The following is a 20,437-nucleotide window of genomic DNA, read 5'->3' on the forward strand; positions in this document are numbered from 1 at the left end:
CCAGGAGATGGGGGGAAGTCTCAAACTGGGGCAGCTGAAAGGAGGCCAGATTTTCTAATCATTTCAGTAGATCAGAGTGCTGCTATTAAGAAGAGTTAGAGGGTCACCCTATTGCGACCCTCTACAAACACATTTTCTCCCTCAGAACTTACTTTGTATATGAGATGTCTGAATAACTCTTTGAACCTACGCATTTCTCAGAAGTTAGAAAATGAACTGATTAGAAATTTAAATTTCAGAATCACTCAAAATTCCAAAAGAGATTTCCTACCAAAATACTGTACAGTGGCTTCTACTGAGTCTTGCGATGCTTTCGTTACAAAGGGTATCTACACTGGCATCGATGCCAGAATGGACTGGTGAAAACATCCAGAATGGCTGGACCAGTGAGAATGAGTAAAGAGAAAAATCATACGTCAATTCTCAATTATTCAATGCTCCTGTATATACTCTGCAACCATTACTGAATTAACTATCTTATTAATTTTTTGCACATCTGGCAGAAGATAGGACAGGTCAGTTTGTCAAGGTTATTAGAGGTCCACTTGTTCAGAATGTTGCAGTAAACCCTGTCAAGAATACATGACCACAGAAGACAGACTCCTAGACTTTAAGCATCTTTCAGTGTAATGAAAAACTAAGTAAGTACACAGAATGTGCATCTGACTACAATCAGTGCCCTCTGTCATGGCATACATCCATACTGTTATCTGCATGGAATGTGCCACAGATGGCACACCTGTCTTATCTGTGCCATCAACACAGAGCCTCTGTTCCGTACTACTTCAGACATGGCCAACGTTTCAGAAAGCACCCACTTTGTGTTAATTACTCCTTTGACCGTCTTTCTTCCCCAACACCATAAATTTCAAGAATGAAGGAATCACTATTTCTACTTTTTAATTTACAATGGTGTTTTATATGTTATAAGTGCTTGGAAACTATTTTTTAATGAATGACTGAATAAATAAATAACAATACTTTCCAGTCATGCTGACATGTTCACAGTCACCTTCAATTTTACCCTTTTTAAAACAAAGCCTTAAAAAAAAAAAGAAGACATGTTAGCATCTCTAAGCTGACAAGAGGTAGAGTTTCTTATGTAGCAGGGATTATTAAATGACTGATTTTTCACAGAAAAAAAAACTGTAAAATGAAGGTAAGTAAGTCTGATTTGGAGAACTTTCCAATCCCCCTTGTATTCACTAAAAGTCCTTTTTGGTGTTACCACTTCAGAGTCACACCATATTTATGCTTTGTACATGTATGTATTAAGCACCTGTGCTGAAGGCTGGAAATAGAATAGCAAACACACATCTCATTCCAGGAAGCTTATAATCCTAAGGCAGAGAAATCAATAAAAGCAATGAATAAAAATTAAAAACCATAGTTAAATACTAAAGCAAAGCAGAGTGGTGACAGGAAATCCGGATCCAGTCCCAAAAAAGGATTAGGATGATCAAAGCCAAGTTCCAGACCTTTCAATTAACTGTCTTCATTTCCACAGGCAGCTGTGCCATTCCTGCAAGGTATTATTAGTACTAGGTATTCGGACTGAAACAACCCTCTATCTAATCTGATGATTTGCTTTTTACTAACACATAATAGCAGTTAGGTAGTATAGCTTGGAAAGCAGTCCAATCCAAGTAGAAATTTGGAATTATTATGGCTGAACCCTAGGAATTTGAATTTTAACAGGCTCTTCTTCAGTTGGGCTTCATGCATACTAAAGTTAGATCTACTGCCTTATGCTGACTTTGCTCACTTAAAACATACCTCTGAGCTTCATACTTGGTTGGTTCTAGTTCAAGCTTTTCTATTCTGAATCCAACTCAAATATGGATTCTCATTTTTTTTAACAAAGTGCCATAGAAATTCAGTAGGAAGTCATGAGGTAAAAGCCATAAGACATACTTCAAAAGATGCACCAGAAAGAATTCAGTCACTCTTATCAAAGAAAAGAGTATTAGACAGCAGAGACAATTCCTTCTGACAGAAATTACTTTTCCAGAAGAAAACATGAACCCTATGTGGCAGCAACATTCTTTGATGTTTTTAGTGAATCCCAAATTACCCTTCAATATTTGACTCTAGAGATGCCTGGGCGGCTCAATGGCTGAGCATCTGCCTTCAGCTTGGGGTGGGATCCCGGAGTTCAGGATCAAGTCCTACATCAGGCTCCCCGCATGCAGCCTGCTTCTCCCTCTGCCTGTGTCTCTGCCTCTCTCTGTGTGTCTCTCTGTGTATCTTTCATGAGTAAATAAAATCTTTAAAAAAAAAAAAAAGATACCCATGGGAGACAAAAAATAACATAAAGGGGGTAGAGATGAAGAGAAGACTATGGTACATAGGGTAGGGAGAAGTAACTATTTGTGTAATTTTTTCCTCCCTCACATGATCTTGTGAGGGAGGAAAATTTTAGTTCATTGATTGTCATAGATAAAAAAAACAATAGCACCCTGCCAATGTGGCACAGAAACAGTAAAATTAACTTGATAAAAAAAAAAGAAAAATGAAATGTTCTTAAAAGAAAGGCCTCCATTTACCAAAACATAAGAAGTTCTGGATCTTTTCATAATTGTATCATGTTTTAAAAAACACAAATAAAATTTACCTCATATAAATTCCTACAGAGAAAGAAATGATGCTATCAACTTATTTCACAGCCTAGCAACAAACACCCAGACTCTAAAACTTACAGCAAAGTGTTCATGAATACCAACATAAAGGGTAACTGAATACACCAATATATTAAAAAAAATAGTATCTTAGAGACAAAAAGAGACCCATTCTTATTTTTACATAACAAAAACAAAATAAAAATTAGACAAACAGCAAGTTAATAATTTTCTTTAACCAATCAGAGAACAGAGGTTTCATACAAACAAGTAATCCAAAATCTGAAAAGAAACAGGTGCCTGTAAGGAAAAACAAGACCAGCTTATCTGGTACAGATACTAACATACGCCATACATGTTAGTAAGATTTTCAGTTAGAAATATTTATATAAAAAAAAAAAAGAAATATTTATATATACAATGGAATATTACTCAGCCATCAGAAGAGATGAATATCCGCCAAATGCTTTGATGTGTATGGAACTGGAGGGTATTATGCTGAGTGAAGTAAGTCAATCGGAGAAGGACAATCATCATATGGTCTCACTCATACGGGGAATATAAGAAATAGTCAAAGGGATTATAAGGGAAAGGAGGGGAACTAAATGGGAAAAATTAGAGAGGGAGACAAACCATGAGAGATTCCTAACTCTGAGAAAGAGACAAAGGGTAGTGGAAGGGGAGGTGGGTGGGGGGATGGGGTGACTGGGTGACGGCACTGTGGAGGGCACATGATGGGATGAGCACTGGGTGTTATACTGTATGTTGGCAAATTCAATTTAAGTTAAAAACATGTTAAATATATACATATATATTTAAATAATTTCTAAAGGCTGTATATGGGCCAGTGTTAGGGCCATGAAGCCCCTGAGGGCCTACAGACATAGGGATGTTCCATAATTTTACAGGCTTTTCTTCCAGGTAACCCACTCAGTGCAAACTGGGAAAATAAGAAAAATCCTGAAAGGACTTACTCCATGGTGAGAGCTAGGGAAAAACATAAGCCACTTACAAAATTCTATCCAGACATATCAAGAGCCTTTATCTGCAGGGGAGAGATCAAAACAACAATAATAAATACTGTAGCCTGAGTGAGGCAGTGGAAACCCACGACAGCTGGAGAAGAAATGCAGCCAACACCAAAATTCCATCACCTACCTTCATTATGTCCCCTCAGGGGGAAAAAAAAAGACTTAATCTACAGGGAGAAGGACAATAAAACTAAAACATAATGCACGGATAGAGAGACAGTGAAGCTGTGGGATGGCAACAGGATTTTAAAAAACTATCTCCCTGAGGTCTGGAGTGAAAGGACAGTATATGCCATCTCCAGGATTACATTTGGAGAAGGGGCGGGAAGAACTGTGGAGACCACACCCTAGAGAACTAGGTTCATAATGCAGTCTAAAACAGGCTTCATCAAATATGACAAAATCCCCAGTTCCCCTAATCCTCTACTAAGTATAGAGTAAAATAACACTGCAATACAGCACAACTCCTGACTGGACTAAAGCAAACTACAGTTTAGCAGAAGGAAAAGTGTGTTAATTTCTAATCATACAAAAAATAAAAAGTACTTCAGTATCTACCATCCTGTAGAGTGCATTAGGCTTTCAACATAAACAAAAAATAACAAGTCATATGAAAAGGAAAAGGGAAAAAAGTTTAAATAGATAAAACACAGAAGATGGAGATCAGATATGACAGGTGTTGGAATGATCAAAATTTAAAAAACTATAATTGATATGTTAAAGGTTATCATTAAAAAAAACATAGAAAACATACAAGACTTAAGTAATTTGAGTAGAGAGATGGAAATTATAAGGAAGGATCAAATGGAAATACAAAGAATCAGACAGGAAAAAAAGAAGGGAGGGAAGAAGAGAGGGAAGGGAAAGGAAGAAAAGAAAAAATAAGCAAGCAAGGAAGCCTTGCCCAATTTATCAATACAACTGACACAGGCAAAGAAAGAATCTATGAAGTTGAACACAGATCAGCAGAAATTAACTTAAAGACAAAGATAAAAAGTGAAAATACAAAATAAGACAGAAACTCACCTCAACGAACATAGCTGTGACTTAGGAGCTATGAAACAATATCAAATGGATTAAATATGTGGAATTAGAATTTCTGAAGAAGAAAGTGAAACCAATATATATATATTTGAATAAATAATGGCTGAGAAATTTCCAAAATTAGTGAAAAACACCAAATTACTGATCCAAAAACGTTGAAGGACACTAGATTAAAAAATAATTATATATATATATATACACATATATATATACACACACACACACACACACAAAGTATCTTTTCAAACTGCTGAAACCAAAAGATAAAGAGAAAATCTTAAATAAAGAGAAATAAAATACATTAGAGAAAAACATGGATAAAAATTATAGCAGACAGGGGTGCCTAGGTGGTTCAGGTGGTTAAGTATCTGAATCTTGGTTTTATTTCAGGTCATAATCTCAGGGTTGTGAGATCAAGGCCCACACCTGGCTCCATGTTGGGCATGGAGCTTGCTTAAGATTTTCTCTTTGTCTCCTTCCACTGTCCACCCTCTCAAAAAAGAAAATTATAGCAGACTTCCTATCAGAAACCAGACAAGCAAGAAAACAAGAGCAATATCTTTGAAATTGTTAAAAGAAGACAAAATAGACAAACACTTGCCAACAAAGAAGACTATCCCAAACAAAAATAAATTTCAAAAATGAAAGCAGGGAGGAAAGACTTTCTGAAACTAACAAAAGCTGATACTGATTGCCAGCAGATTACTATAAAAAGTTTTTAAAGTAGAAGAAATATGATATAGGCAAGAAACTTGAAGCCACGCAGACAAGAACAGCACTGTAAATGGAATAAATAATGATAAATTTATCGCAGTTTTATTTGTTTTAGAATTTAACTGTTTAGGAGCTCCTGTAGGGGTCAGTCGATTAAGCATCCATGTCATGGGATCAAGCCCCACTTTGGGCTCTGCGTTCAGTGCATAGAGTCTGCTTATCCCTCTCCCTCTGCTCCTCCCTCTCTCTTTCACTCTCTCTCTCAAATAAATAAAATATTTTTAAAAGATAATTGTTACAATCTATGATAAAAATATAGTATGTGTTTTAAGATTATGTACAGGTAAAATGCATGATAGAAATGGCACAAGGGATTGGAGAGGAGCTGAGAATATATTGTTATAAGGTCCTCACTATACATGTGAAATGGTATACTGTATTTAAAGGTAGACATAAATTATTTTTAAATGTATATTATATATACAAAGAAAGAGGGAAGGAAGAACAAATGTAAGGAAGGAAAGGAGAAGGAGGGAGTACAAAGAAAAGAAAAAGAAAAGAAAAGAGAAAAAAGAAAAAAGGAGGAAAGAGGGAAAGGAAGAGAGAGGAAGAAGAAGAGGGAGAAAGGGATACTGGAAAAAATAATAAGAGGCCAAATGAAACAAAGAACAAATGTAACAAATAGAAAACCGCAAGTATGATGGTAGATTTTATTTAGTCCAACCATATGGAAAATCATTTGAAAGATGAATGGCCCAAATAATCTTTCAAACAACCAATATTGGAGCATTGGTGGTATAGTGGTTAGCATAGCTGCCTTCCAAATGACCAATATTCTCAGATTGCATAAAGGAGTAAGACTCAATTAAATGCGGTCTACGAGAAAACCACTTTTTAAAATATAAAGTCTTAGATAGGCTAAAACTAAAAGGATGGAGAAATGTATACCATGAAAACAAAAAAGCAAAAAAAAAAAAAAAACAGTGCCGTAGCCTTATTAATTTCAGATAAAGTAATTTTAAGAACAAGACAGATAATGTGATATAAAGAGGGACACTTCATGAATACAAAGTGGATAATTCTCTGAGAAGATAAAACAATTCCAAATGTGCATGAATCTAACAAAAGAACTTCAAAATATATGAGGTAAAGATTGATAGATCTGAAAGGAGAAAATTAGAAATCCAAAATTATAGTTGGAAACTTCAACACTCGTCTCACAATAACTGAAAGAAAAATTAATTAAGCAGAGACGGTTTCAGTACATAAATAACTTGAATAGCACTATGAACTACTTGTCCTAATTGACATTCATAAAATGATCCACCCAACAAGAGCAGAATACACATTTTCTCAAGTGCATGTAAAATACTGAAAAATTATACCATATCTGGGCCATATATTAAACTTTAATAAATTTTAAAAGAAAATAAATAAAACAATATATATTTCAGACCATAAAGGAATTGAACTTAAAACTAGTAACAGGAAGATACATGGAAAATCCTCAAGTAGTTGGGAATTAAACAACACATTTCTAACTCATAACAAAAAGGAATCCTCAAGAGATATTGCTAAAATGATGAACCAAAACACAATAAAATAAAACATGAAAATATGTGGGCTGCAGCTAAAACAGCGCATAGAGGGAAATTTATAGCTTAAATGCTTATATTAAAAAAGATGTAAAATTAGACCTAAGCTCCACCTTAAGAAACTAAAGAGGAACAAATTAAATACAAAACCAGTACAAGAAAGGGAAGTATGAAGATTTGTGTGGAAATCAATGAAATTAAAACAGGAAAAATAAAAAGTAATGAACCAAATAGAAGTTTCTTGGAAAATCAGTGAAACAGACAAACTTACAGCAAGACTCATCGAAAAAAAAAAAAAAACAGCACAAGATGGTGCAAATTATCAGGAATGAAAGAGGGGCATCATTATTACCAGCATGGACATCCAAAAGACAATAAGGAAATACTATAAAACAGATAACCTGAATAATCCTTTATCTACTAAAAGTATTAAATATATAGGTGAAAAAATTTCCAAAAAGAAAACTTTGGGTCCAGAAATATCCACTGGCAAATTGTGCCATTTAAGGAAGAAAAATAATTATACATAATATCTTCCAGAAAATAAAAGAGGGAACACTTTCCAATTCAATCTGAAACCAGCATTATTCTAACACCAAAACAAGACAGACATTTCAAGAAAATAAAATCATAGACCAATATTCCTCATAAACATAGATGTAAAAATGATCAACAAATTTTCTTAATCAAAATCAGCAATATATAGAATATATAATATATCACAACTAAAGGAAGTTCATTATATGAATTTAATGCTGATTTAAACAATAAATATGGGCAGCACGTGGCTCAGTGGTTTAGCGCCACCTTCAGCCCAGGGCCCGATCCTGGAGACCCGGGATCTAGTCCCACGTCGGGCTCCCTGCATGGAGCCTGCTTCTCCCTCTGCCTGTGTCTCTGCCTCTTTGTGTGTGCGTCTCTCATGAAAAAATAAATAAAATCTTTAAAAAAAATGTTTAAATAAATAAATAAAATAAACAATAAATATTCATACTGTAGATACCAAAAAGTATTCAACCAAATTCAATATCCATTCTTGATAACACCAAAGACCACTTTCACCAACTTCAGAATAGAAGGGAAATTCTTTAATTTAGTAAAAGAAATATATGAAAAACTTGCAGTTAACATAATAGAAAGTGATGACTGAATTTTTCCTCCCTAAAATCAGGAAAAAGACAAACATATCTTCTTTCACCACTCCTATTACACACTGTACTGAAAGCTCTAGCCAGTGTAAAAGGACAAGAATAAGAAAAGGCATACAGATTAGAGAGGGAGAAATACAATTCATAAATAACATAGGTATCTATGGGAAAACCCCAGAGAATCTAAAAAGCAATGTCCTTTTAAGTGATTTTAAGATTGCAGGGTAAAGGTCAACATGGAAAAGTGAACTGAGTATCTATACAGCATTAATGAACAATTGGAATTTTAAAAAGAAAATCTCATTTGCAATAGCACCAAAAATATTTCTATATAAATTAACAAAAAAATGTAAAATCTATATATTAGCCAGGTTCTTCAGAGAAACATAACAGGATGAGTGTGTCTGTGTGTCTATGTGCGCATGTGTGTGTAAAGTGGAGCCTTGAACAGCACAGGGGTTAGGGTTGCTGACTTCCCAATGCAAGTTGAAAATCTGAACTTTTTATCTCCCTCAAAATTTAACTACTAATAGCCTAGTATTGACCAAAAACTTCACAGGTAAATAATTACCACGTATTTCCCATATAATATATATATATATTATATATATATATATATAATATATATATATATTGTATTCTTACAATAAAGTAAGCAAGAGAAAATACAATTTTATTAAGAAAATCATAAGGAAGAGAAGATCTACTTAAAGTACTATTCTGCTTTTATTTTTTAAAAAAGTCCATGTATAAATGGGCCCAAAAAATTCAAATCCATGCTGTTCAAGGGTTGTTCTTTATATATAAACACATACAGAGAGAGAGAGAGAGACTGACTTTAAGCTACTGGCTCACTTGTTTATAGAGGTTGGCAAGCACAAAATGTGCAGAATAAGCTGGCAGGCTGTAGACCAGACAAGAGCTGATGCTGCAGCTCAATTCTAAAGGCAGTCTGAAGACATATTTCCCTCTTCCTTGGGGAACCTCAGTCTTTTTCTCTTAAGGACCTCAACTGATTAAATGAAGCCCACCCACACTATGGAGGATACTCTGCTTTTGTCAAAGTCAAATGATTTAAATGTTAATATTATCGGGGCACTTGGGTGGCTCAGTTGGTTAAGCAGCTGCCTTTGGCCCACGTCATGATCTCAGGGTCCTTGGATCTAGCCCCAAGTCAGGCTCCCTGCTTGGTGGGGAGCCTGCTTCTCCTCCCTCTCCCTCTGCCTCCCACCCTGCCCCACTCCTGCTCTTATTCTCAAGCTCTCAAATAAACACATAAACTCTTTTAAAATAATTTAATGTTAATATTATCTTTAAAAAAATACCTTCACAGTCATATTCAGACTGGTGTTTGATGAAGTATCTGGAAACTGTGGCCTAGCCAAGTTAATCAAAATTAACCAACACAATCCATATACTAAAAACTCTAACATACTAAAGGAAAGTTATCAAAGATCTAAATAGATGGAGAAGTAAGTATACCATATGTACATGTAGGGGAAAACTCAATATATATAAATCTTGTTATATATGAATTCTATCCAAATTGTTCTACAAATTCAATGTAATCACAACCAAAATCACAGCAAGTGTCTTTATGGATTTTGTCAACCTGATTCTAATTCACATGGAAAGACAAAGAAACTAAAACAACCAAACAATCCTTAAGAACAAGTTTAGAAGACTCATACTTCCTATTTCAAAACTTACTATAAAGAGCTAAACAGGAGCACCTGGGTGGCTCAATGGTTAAGCATCTGCCTTTGGCTCAGGGCATGATCTTGGAGTCCCAGGATCAAGTCCCCCATCAGGCTCCCCGCAGGGAGTCTGCTTCTCCCTCTGCCTATGCCTCTGCCTCTCTCTCTGTGTATCTAATGGATAAATAAATAAAATCTTTAAAAAAAAAAAGAAAAAAGCTAAAGAAGTTATGGCAATGTGGTATTGGGAAAAAGATACAGATAGTGGAGAACAGAAAGCCTAGAAGTAAATCCAAATGAATACAGTCAATAGATGTTTTATAAAAGTGCAAAAGCAAAGTAATCAAAACAGCAGTCTTCTCAACAATTATTGCTCAAACAGCTGAATATCCTTATTCAAAAAATGAAACTCAACATACAGGTCATACTTTATTCAAAAACTAACTCATAATAAATCATATAAATGTAAAATGTTAAAACTTCTAGAAAAAATATGTAAAAGAAAAAATCTGTAAGATTTCAGATTTGATAATGAAGTATTTTTATATGATAGTAAAATATTTCATTAAAATCATAAACTGGGCAGCCCGGGTGGCTCAGCGGTTTAGCGCCGCCTTCAGCCCAGGTCGTGATCCTGGAGTCCCGGGATCGAGTCCCACGTCAGGCTCCCTGCATGGAGCCTGCTTCTCCCTCTGACTCCCTGTGTCTCTGCTTCTCTCTCTCTCTCTCACACTCTCTCTCTCACTCTCATGAATGAATAAAGTCTTTTAATAAATAAAATCTTAAACCTGTTTTTGAAAAGGACATTGTTAATAAAGTGAAAAAAAACAAGTCACAGACTGGAAAAAGTATTTCTGAATCATGTAGTTTGATAACATATGTAGAATATATTAAAATCTCTTAAAACTCAATAAAAATAAGTGGAAAAAATCCTCTGCAATAACAAAGAACTACTAAAAGAAAAAAGCAGATCTAAACATACTTTACCAAAATAAAGGTAATAAATGAGCACAGAAAAAAGTCTCAACATCCTGAGATATATTATAAAGTACTACTATATAACTATAACTATTAGAATGGCTAAAATTAAAACAAATGAACAAATCAAAATCTGGTGAAGATATAAACCAATAATTACTCATTGAAGGTAAGAATTCAAAATGATATAGTCACTTCAGAAAATTAGGCAGGTTCTCAGTGAGTTGCACATATGCTTACCATATGACCCAGCAAGTGTCAGACTAAATAAAACAAAATATCACTAAGGCTATAAAAGACTTGAACAAAGTATTAATCAACTTGTCCTGACATTTATGGAACACTCCACCCAATCATTTAATCAGATAAATCAAACACTGGACAATGAGGACTAGTCACAGTAAAATTAAAGGGTTTCTATCACAAACATTATATTCTGTAACTACAACACAAATTAAACATTAGAGCAAAATTGTATTTGAAATATCAGTTACACACTACTGGGTTAAAACAAAAATCACAAGTTAAAGTATGACATGTCAAAATTTTTCAGATGCAGCTAAAGCAGTTTAGGAAAAAATTATATTTAAAAAGGTATTAAATCAATAATATAAATTTGTATTTTAAGAATCTAAAAACTGAAAAAAAAAAAAAGAAAAAAAAAGAATCTAAAAATTGGGACACCTGGATGGCTCAGTCGGTTTAGCATCTGCCTTCAGCTCAGGTCATGATCTCAGGTCCTGAGATGGAGCCCAGTATCTGGCTTCCTATTCATGGAGGAGTCTGCTATTCCCTCTCCCTCTGCCCTTTACCCCTGCTCATGCTCACTCTCTCTCATAAATAAATAAATCTTTAAAAAAAAAAGAATTTAAAAATAATTGTTAATTGAACCCGTAGTAATTGGTTGGATGCATAGAAATCATAAAGTTCAGGGTAGGAATAAATAAAGTTCAAGGTAGGAATAAATAAAATAGGGAAACAAGATAATTAATGAGATCAAAACTGGATTAACTGAAAAAATCAGTAACATTACACTGTAAAACTTCTAGCTAGCTAGACTGACCAATGAAACAGAAAACAAAAACTATTAGTAACAGAAACAAAAGGGAGGCAGTACTATAAAGTGTACAGATATTAAAAGAAGGGAATATTAATAACTTTATAGTAACAAATTCAACAATTTAGATAAAAATGGAAATGTCCTCTAAGAAATACAAATTACCAAAATCGATTCAAGAAGAAATATCAAAACTATGAAACCCCTATAATATACTACAGAAGTTGCATTCGTAACTTAAAACCTCCCCACAAAGACTGCTCTAGGGCAAACTACTTTACTGTTAATTTTACCAAACATGTATAAAAGAAATATTACTAATCCTGAGAAAAAAATTTTTTTACAAAGAGAGGAGGGAATATATCACAGCTCATTCTCTGAGCCCAGCATCACCTTGAAACCCAAACTAGACTATGACATTATTAGAGGAAAAAAAAATCAAAAGCAACATTAAAATGATAATATATTAATAAATATTGGCCAACCAAACACAAAAATATATAAATAGGAAAATAAACCACATGTAAATAGATACTACCTCAGAATGAGAAACTGCTTTTACATTTGGAAACCAATCAATGTAATGCACAATAATAAGAAAACAAAAAAGAAAAATAAGATTCATGTCAACATATGAATAAACTAACAAACTGCATGTACCCCAAAATCTGAATATAAACTCTGCACATAGAAGCCTTGCTTAATTGCTAAATTGCAGGATCAGATAAGAGACCTGAAGGCTGTTAGACAAAAGAGAAAGAAGGAAGAAGAAGAGGAGAAGGAGCATGAGGAGGAGGGGGTAACAGCAGCTGGAAGTGGAAAAAGAATCTTAGTAGAAATATCAACTGCTGAACATTATAGGAGAAATATATTTCACAATTTGAGTCCAGACAAGTTACTTATGAGAAGGAGAACAAAATTATCATCATCAACAACAACAAAAGAAAAAAAGGAGTTTCTGAGTTGTTAAAGCATATTACTTAACGATGTCCACTTTTCCACTAAAAATTACTAAGCAAGCAACAAAATAAAAACGAAAGCAGGAAACTGTGAATTCACAGAATAATTAATAAAATAGGCACCAATTCTGAATATACTAAGCAAAGAATTCAAGGAAGGAACAAAATTATCATCATCAACAACAAAAGAAAAAAAGGAGTTTCTGAGTTGTTAAAGCATATTACTTAACGATGTCCACTTTTCCACTAAAAATTACTAAGCAAGCAACAAAATAAAAATGAAAGCAGGAAACTGTGAATTCACAGAATAATTAATAAAATAGGCACCAATTCTGAATATACTAAGCAAAGAATTCAAGGAAGCTATGATAAAGGTGTTCGAAGAATTAAAGAGAGTTATTCAAAACTAAAGGAAAATAAAGTTCAATGAGCGAACAGGTAGGGAATCTCATCAGAGAAACAGAAATTATAAATAAGAATGAAATAGAAATTCTTGATCTGAGGCAGATGGATTTAATGAATGATGGACTAATGAGAGCACTTGTTATGAGCACTAGGTCGTGTATATAATCACTAAATTCTATACCTGAAACTAGTATTACACTGTACATTTACTAGCTGTAATTTAAAGAAAAACTTGGAAAAAAATTCTGGATTGGAAAAGTACAACCGCTATGTAAAATTTCTATATGGGATCGACATCAGTTTTAAGATGAAAGAAAAACAGGTAAATTTGAAAATCAAATCAATGAAATGAATCAGATAAATGAAATGAATAAAATTTGAAAAACAGAGCAAAAATACTGAAGAAAAATGAATAAAAGCTCAGGGACTGGTGGAATAAGATTAAATGACTTAATGTACATGTCAGAGGAATCCCAGAAGTAGTAGTGAAAGAAAAAACTATTTTAAGTAATACGGGCTGTAATATTCCCTAATTTAGTATATGGGGGGGGGAATATAAATGAAAACAGCAACATTAAGTTACAGATCCAAGAAGTTAAACAAATCTCAAGTAGGACAAAAACAAAGAAAATCACACTCCTATTCTTCATAGTCAACTTCTGAAAGCTACAGATAAAGAGAAAACCCTGAAAGCAGGGATGGGGGTAAATAACATTACAGAGATGTTACCAATGATTCAATAATGGATTTTGTATCACAAACAGTGGAGGACAGAAGACAACAATGGATGTACAAAGTACAGGAGGGGAAAAAAAAAACACAAAACTTAGCTAAGAATCCATCCATATCCACTAACACTACCTTTCAAAAATGATACTGATTTTGTTAAAAGATTTTAAATTCCAGCTACATAACAATGTAGTATTGGTTTCAGGTGTACAATACAGTGATTCAACACCTCCACACAACACCTAGTGCTCATCACAGGCAAGTGTGCTCCTTAATCCCCATCACCTACTTATTCATCTCCCCACCCATCTCCCCAGTGGTTAACTATCAGTTTGTTCTCTACAGTTGAGTCATTTCTTGGTTTGTCTCCATCTATCATATTTTGGGGGTTTTTTTAAGGATTTTATTTATTTATTCATGAGAGAGAGAGAGGCAGAGACACAGGCAGAGGGCGAAGCAGGCTCCCCACAAGGAGCCCAATGTGGGACTCAATCCCAGATCCTGGGATCAGGACCTGAGCCAAAGGCAGACGTTCAACTGCTGAGCCATCCAGGCGTCCCTATGCTTGTTTATTTTGGTTCTTTAATTCCATATATAAATGAAATTGTGTGCTATTTGTCTTTTTCTGACTCATTTTGCTTAGCATAATTGTCTCTAAGCTCCAACCATGTCATTGTAAATGGCAAGATTTCATTTTTTATGGCTAAGCAATACTCCACTTTAGATAGATTGAAAGATATCACTTCTTTATCATTCCACAGCTGATGGACATCGGGGCTGTTTCCATAATTTGGCTATTGTAGATTATGCTGCTCTAAGCCCCAGGGTGCATATATCTCTTTGAATTAGTATATTTGATTTCTCTGGATAAATATCTAGTAGTATGCTTACTGGATTTTAGGGTAGTTCTATTTTTAATGTTTTGAGAACCTCTATACCGTTTTTCCACAGCGGCTGCACAAGTTTGCATTCTCACCAACAGTTTAAGAGGGATCTCCTTTCTCTGCAAACCCCTCAACATCTGTTGTTCCCTGTGTTGTTAATGGTAGCCCTTCTGACAGGTGTGAGGTGATAGTTCATCATAGTTTTCATCTGCACTTCCTGGACCATTGTAGTTTTGATTTGTACTTCCCTGATGAACATCTTTTCAAGTGTGTGTGGGTCACCCATATATCTTCATTGGAAAAATAACTAGTCATGTCTTCTGCCCACTGCCCACTTTTAACTGGATTATTCATTTTTGGGGTGTTTAGAAGTTCTTTATATATTTTGGATACTAACCTTTTTAAAAAATTATTTATTTATTCAGGAGAGACAGAAAGAGAGAGGCAGAGACAAAGGCAGGCTCCATGCAGGGAGCCTGACATGGGACTCCATCCCGAGACTCCGGGATCACACCCTGGGTCGAAGGCAGGTGCTAAACCACTGAGCCATCCAGGGATCCCCTGGATACTAACCTTTTATCACAAGTGTCATTTGCAAAGATCTTCTCCATTCCGTAGGTTGCCTTTTAGTTTGAGGGATGGTTTCTTTTGCTGTGCAGAGCTTTTAAGTTGATGAAGTCCCAGTATTTTACTTTTGCTTTTGTTTCCCTTGCCTCAAGAGAGATATCTAGAAAGAAGCTGCTACAGCTGATGTCAAAGAGGTTACTGCCTAGTATTTTTATGGTTTCAGGTCTCACATTTAGGTTTTTTATCCCTTTTGAATTTATTTTTGTGTTTGGTGTAAGAAAGTGGTCCATTTTCCTTCCTTTTCATGTTGTTGTCCAGTTTCCCCAACAATTTTTATTGAAGAGACTTGTCTTTGTCTTTTGGTCTTTTTCCCATTGGATACTTTTTCCTGTTTTGTTGAAGGTTAACTCACCATACAGTTGTGGATTCATTTCTGGATTTTCCATCTGTTCCATTGACCTATGTGTCTATTTTTGTGCCAGTACCATAGTTTTGATCACTAGAGCTTTGGAAAATAACTTGAATATAAATCCAGAATTGTGATACCTTCATAGCTTTGCTTTGCTTTTTGACCATTCGGGGTCTTTTGTGGTTCCATACAACTTTTAGGATTGTTAGTTCCAATTCTGTAAAAAATGCTGTTAGCATTTTGTTAGGGATTGAGCATTAAATGTGCAGATTGCTTTGGGTAGGATAGACATTTTAACAATATGTGTTCTTCCAATCCATGAGCATGGAATATCTTTCCATTTTTTTGTTATTGTTCAATTTCTTTCATAAGTGTTCTACAGTTTTCAGTATACAGATCTTTTACCTCTTTGGCTGGCTTTATTTCTAGGTACCTTATGGGTTTTTTGCAATTGTAAATGAGACTTATTCCTTAATTTCTCTTTCTGATGCTTCATTATTGATAGAGATTCAAATAGATTTCTGTACACTGATTTTGTATCCCAGGACTTTACTGAATTTCTCTATCAGTTCTAGTAGTTTTTTGGTGGAGTTTTTGGGATTCTCTATACAGGATATCATGTCATCTGCACATAGTGAAAGTTTTACTTCTTCCTTGCTGATGTAGATGTCTTCTACTTCTTTAGGTTGTCCGATTGCTGAGGCTAGAATTTCCAGTACTATGTTAAATAACAGGAGTGATAGTGGACACTCCTGTCTTGTTTCTGACCAGAGAGAGAAAAAGCTCTCATTTTTTCCCCCGAGGATATTAGCTGTGGGTTTTTCACATATGTCCTTTATTATGTTAAGGTCCGTTCCCTCTAAACCTATTTTGCTGAAGGTCTTTATATAATAAATGGATATTGTACTTTGTCAAATAATACTGAAATACAAATATCTTTTTTGGAAATGAGTTATTAGTAGCAGATATGCACTAAAGGAAATTGTAAAAGAAGTCTAGAGGATAGAAGAGAAATGATACCAAATAGTAAGTCAGTTAAATAATAAGACACATAAACTGGACATTTATGTATAATAGATATACATCTATCTCTGTATATGTGTATATACATATATTCCTGCATATATATATGCACACACATATATATATACATCTTTTCTTTTTCCAAAAAATGTTGAATAACAGAAGCCAAACACAAAATATACACACTGCATGATCCTATATAGATGACATTCTAGAAGAAACAGTACTAACCTCTGGTGACAGAAAACAGATCACTAGTTGTCTGGTGTTGGGGAACAAAGGCAGAAAATGCCTACAGAGAGTCATCAGAGACTTTTGGGGGTAATGGAAATTTTCTGCATCTTGATTGCTGGGATGATCACACAGATGTATTCATGTCAAAACTCACCGATCTGTACACTTAACATGGATGCATTTACAATAAATTATACTTTATTAAATTTAAGACATAAGCAAAAAACTAGTGGACTTGGCAAAACATGAAGGATTTCTATTAAATGAAGAATACCATAAGCAAAGTTAAAAGATTCAAGAAGGCAGCCCTGGTCAAGCAACGGTTTAGGGCCACCTGCAGCCGGGGGTGTGATCCTGGAGTCCCGGGATCAAGTCCCGCGTCGGGCTCCCTGCATGGAGCCTGCTTCTCCCTCTGCCTTTGTCTCTGCACCTGTGTGTGTGTGTGTGTGTGTCTATGAATGAATAAATAAAATATAAAAAAAAGATTCAAGAGTAGGAATGTAATGTAAAAACTACTAGGTTTGCAATGTAAAAATTAATGAAGTATTAACAGAATGTATACAAGGAACTCCTGAAAATCAACAAGGAAAACACAGGAAGCTCCAAAGAAAGAGTGAACAAAGGCTGCATATATGAAAAAGAAGTCATCTGTGCTACTAAAGTAACACAAATTTCAAATTACCAGTTTTCAAAATGACAAAAATCAGAAAGTTGGACAGTAGCAAACATTAGAAAGTAAAAGGGTTTAAGCTTCCAGGTTTTGCTGCTAGGCCTATAAATTGATTCAGCCATTCCACAAAGCAATCAGAAAGTACTTAGTGAAATTATATGTGCAAGCGACCTACAAAACCCTCTTCTGGTAATCCTAAGTGTCTATCATAGGAGATAAGATGAGTAAAATGTGGCATATGCATGAAATAGAACTCAAGGCAACAGTGACAAGAATAAAATTAGATGCAGAGTAGAATTAATAAACCATATATATATGTATGGTTTTCTTATGAAAAGACAGTGTTGAATAGAAAAACTATGACACAGAAGATGATTCAAATTGATTTACATAAACTAAAAATACATGAACACATACATGTACAGAGTAACACCATACAATGTTCAAAAATATGTTTAACTCAAAGTCTAATATGAGTATGGGTGAAAACGAATGCCAGTGGACATGAGGAATCAAAAAAGGTAATCATAAAAAATTGAGAGGCCTTACATAGATTGACATCAGAGATGTGTAATTCTCTACTCATAAAGGAAAAAATGTATTTATGCATGTTCATGCTTCTCAACACTACTATAATGCTATGTCCATACTGTTTTAACTGAGCTATTACTCCTTTCTCAAAAGATACCTAAACTATGAAGGCAAGAGCAGTATTCTAAGCATGTGCTTCAGATTACTGTCTTTCTGCATATCAAAATGGATACAGAATTCCTTGGGGGAATTTCAAAGGATTATTTTACTATTACTTTTTTCCCCCCTCTAAGGAGAATATATTTATTTTCCATGGTGTGTGTCATATTGCCAAGACTAATCTTGTCTTAAACTGAAAAAATGTATCAAGAACTATGATTCAGTTTAGTTGAACATTATGAAGTAATAATGTCTCATTTCACAACAACCATTTGTGATTGTGCAAGTGTATCTAACATTATCTAAGAATAATCTATTTACAAATCTTCTGGAGATCTATTTTCTACCTCAGCTGCACCCACTTTTATTCTTGCAAAAAATGCTGAAACCTTTATTTCAATATGCAAAATTGTCAGGTAAAATTCAATTAGTAATAGTTTTATGAAAGGATGTCATCATTAAGCTGTTTCTCTAGTGAAGAAAATAAAACATATGGAATAACTAAGAGAAGAGCAGTGTGTCATAAATGACACTCCATCCTTTAGAAGGTAAAGAAATTATGAAATCAGGGCATCAGAGAAGCCTTGTGGATGAAAAACACATTTGAGCTGGACCTTGATGTTAGGAAGAATTCAGATATTCTGAGATGGAGAAGCAAGATGTTCCAAATGAAGAGAACAAGGGAGATAGGAAAATAAAGAGTATGTAAAGGAATTGCAAGTTATTTCAGTTCACACAATATATTGTACCATACGGTGAGGACATATGAAATAAAGCAGGCAAAATTAAGTTAAAAGGCAGATCATAGACAAAGAATTTGAATTTTACTACATACAATTTGAGTTAAAGGTAATGGCATATCAGAAAGAAGTCAAAAGCATTAATCAGTTGGAGGGGAGAAGAAAAGATGTAACATGACTTGAAATGAGGAAGACTGATTAGAAAGTTGTAATAATTTTCAAGAGATAATGAGAGCCTGAAATAGGGAAGATGCTATGAAAATGGAGGAGAGAAACAATGTATGTGTGAAAGATTTTCTAGAATATGGGAAGCAACGGGTTGAGTGAGACAAGGAATGAGTTCAAATGACTAAGCCTTTTGTAGTACACTTAGTATACTTACTCATTACGAGGAATAAGGAAAAGGAGGAAGCTCAGGTATAAAATAGGTCTGTCCCTGGTTCCTGTTAGTATTTGGTCTTTAACATAAGAGCTCTTAAGACTCTTATAACATCCTGAGTGATAGGAATGTCTGACACAGAGCTCCAAAATCCCTCAGAATTTCCTGGGTGACAGAAATACATTTTGTTCTAATGAGATGACTTTGGTAGACTCATGCATGGGCATAGGGTCACTAGAAAGGTCAAGTCATGATTAGAAGCTTGGAACTTTCAACTCCAACCCCCATTCTCCCTACAGAGGATAGGGGCTGGATATTTAATAAATAATAGACAATTCCCACATGATATAACCTCCATAAACATCCCAAACGCATAAAGTTCAGAGAGCTTCCAGGTTGATGAACACATCTACGTGCTAGGAGGATAGCACATCCCAACTTCACAGGAACAGAGCTCCTGCACTTAGAAACCTTTCAGGGTTCACCTTATGCATCTCTTTATCTGGCTCTTCACTTAGATTCTTTAAGATGTCCTTTATAAAAAATTAGCTGTAGTAAGTAAACTGTTTTCCTGGTTTCTGTAAGCTACTCTAGCAAATTATTAGACACAAGGGGAATGTCTGGGAACCTCTGATTTGTACCAAGTTAGACAGAAGTTGTAGGTATCCTGGGACCTGCTGCTTGCATCTGGCTTATGAACTAGAGGGATGAAGGAATCCTGTGGGACTAACCCCTTAACCTGCGGGGTCTGTGCTAACTTTAGTGTTAAAACTGAACTGAATTGCAGAACAACACAGAGATGCTGAAGAACTGGTTAATGTGGGGAAAAAACTTAACTCATTTAGTGGCCAGAGCAGAAGTAGACA

This window comes from Vulpes lagopus, chromosome 12, assembly GCF_018345385.1.
Source record: "Vulpes lagopus strain Blue_001 chromosome 12, ASM1834538v1, whole genome shotgun sequence".
Taxonomy (NCBI): Eukaryota; Metazoa; Chordata; class Mammalia; order Carnivora; family Canidae; genus Vulpes; species Vulpes lagopus.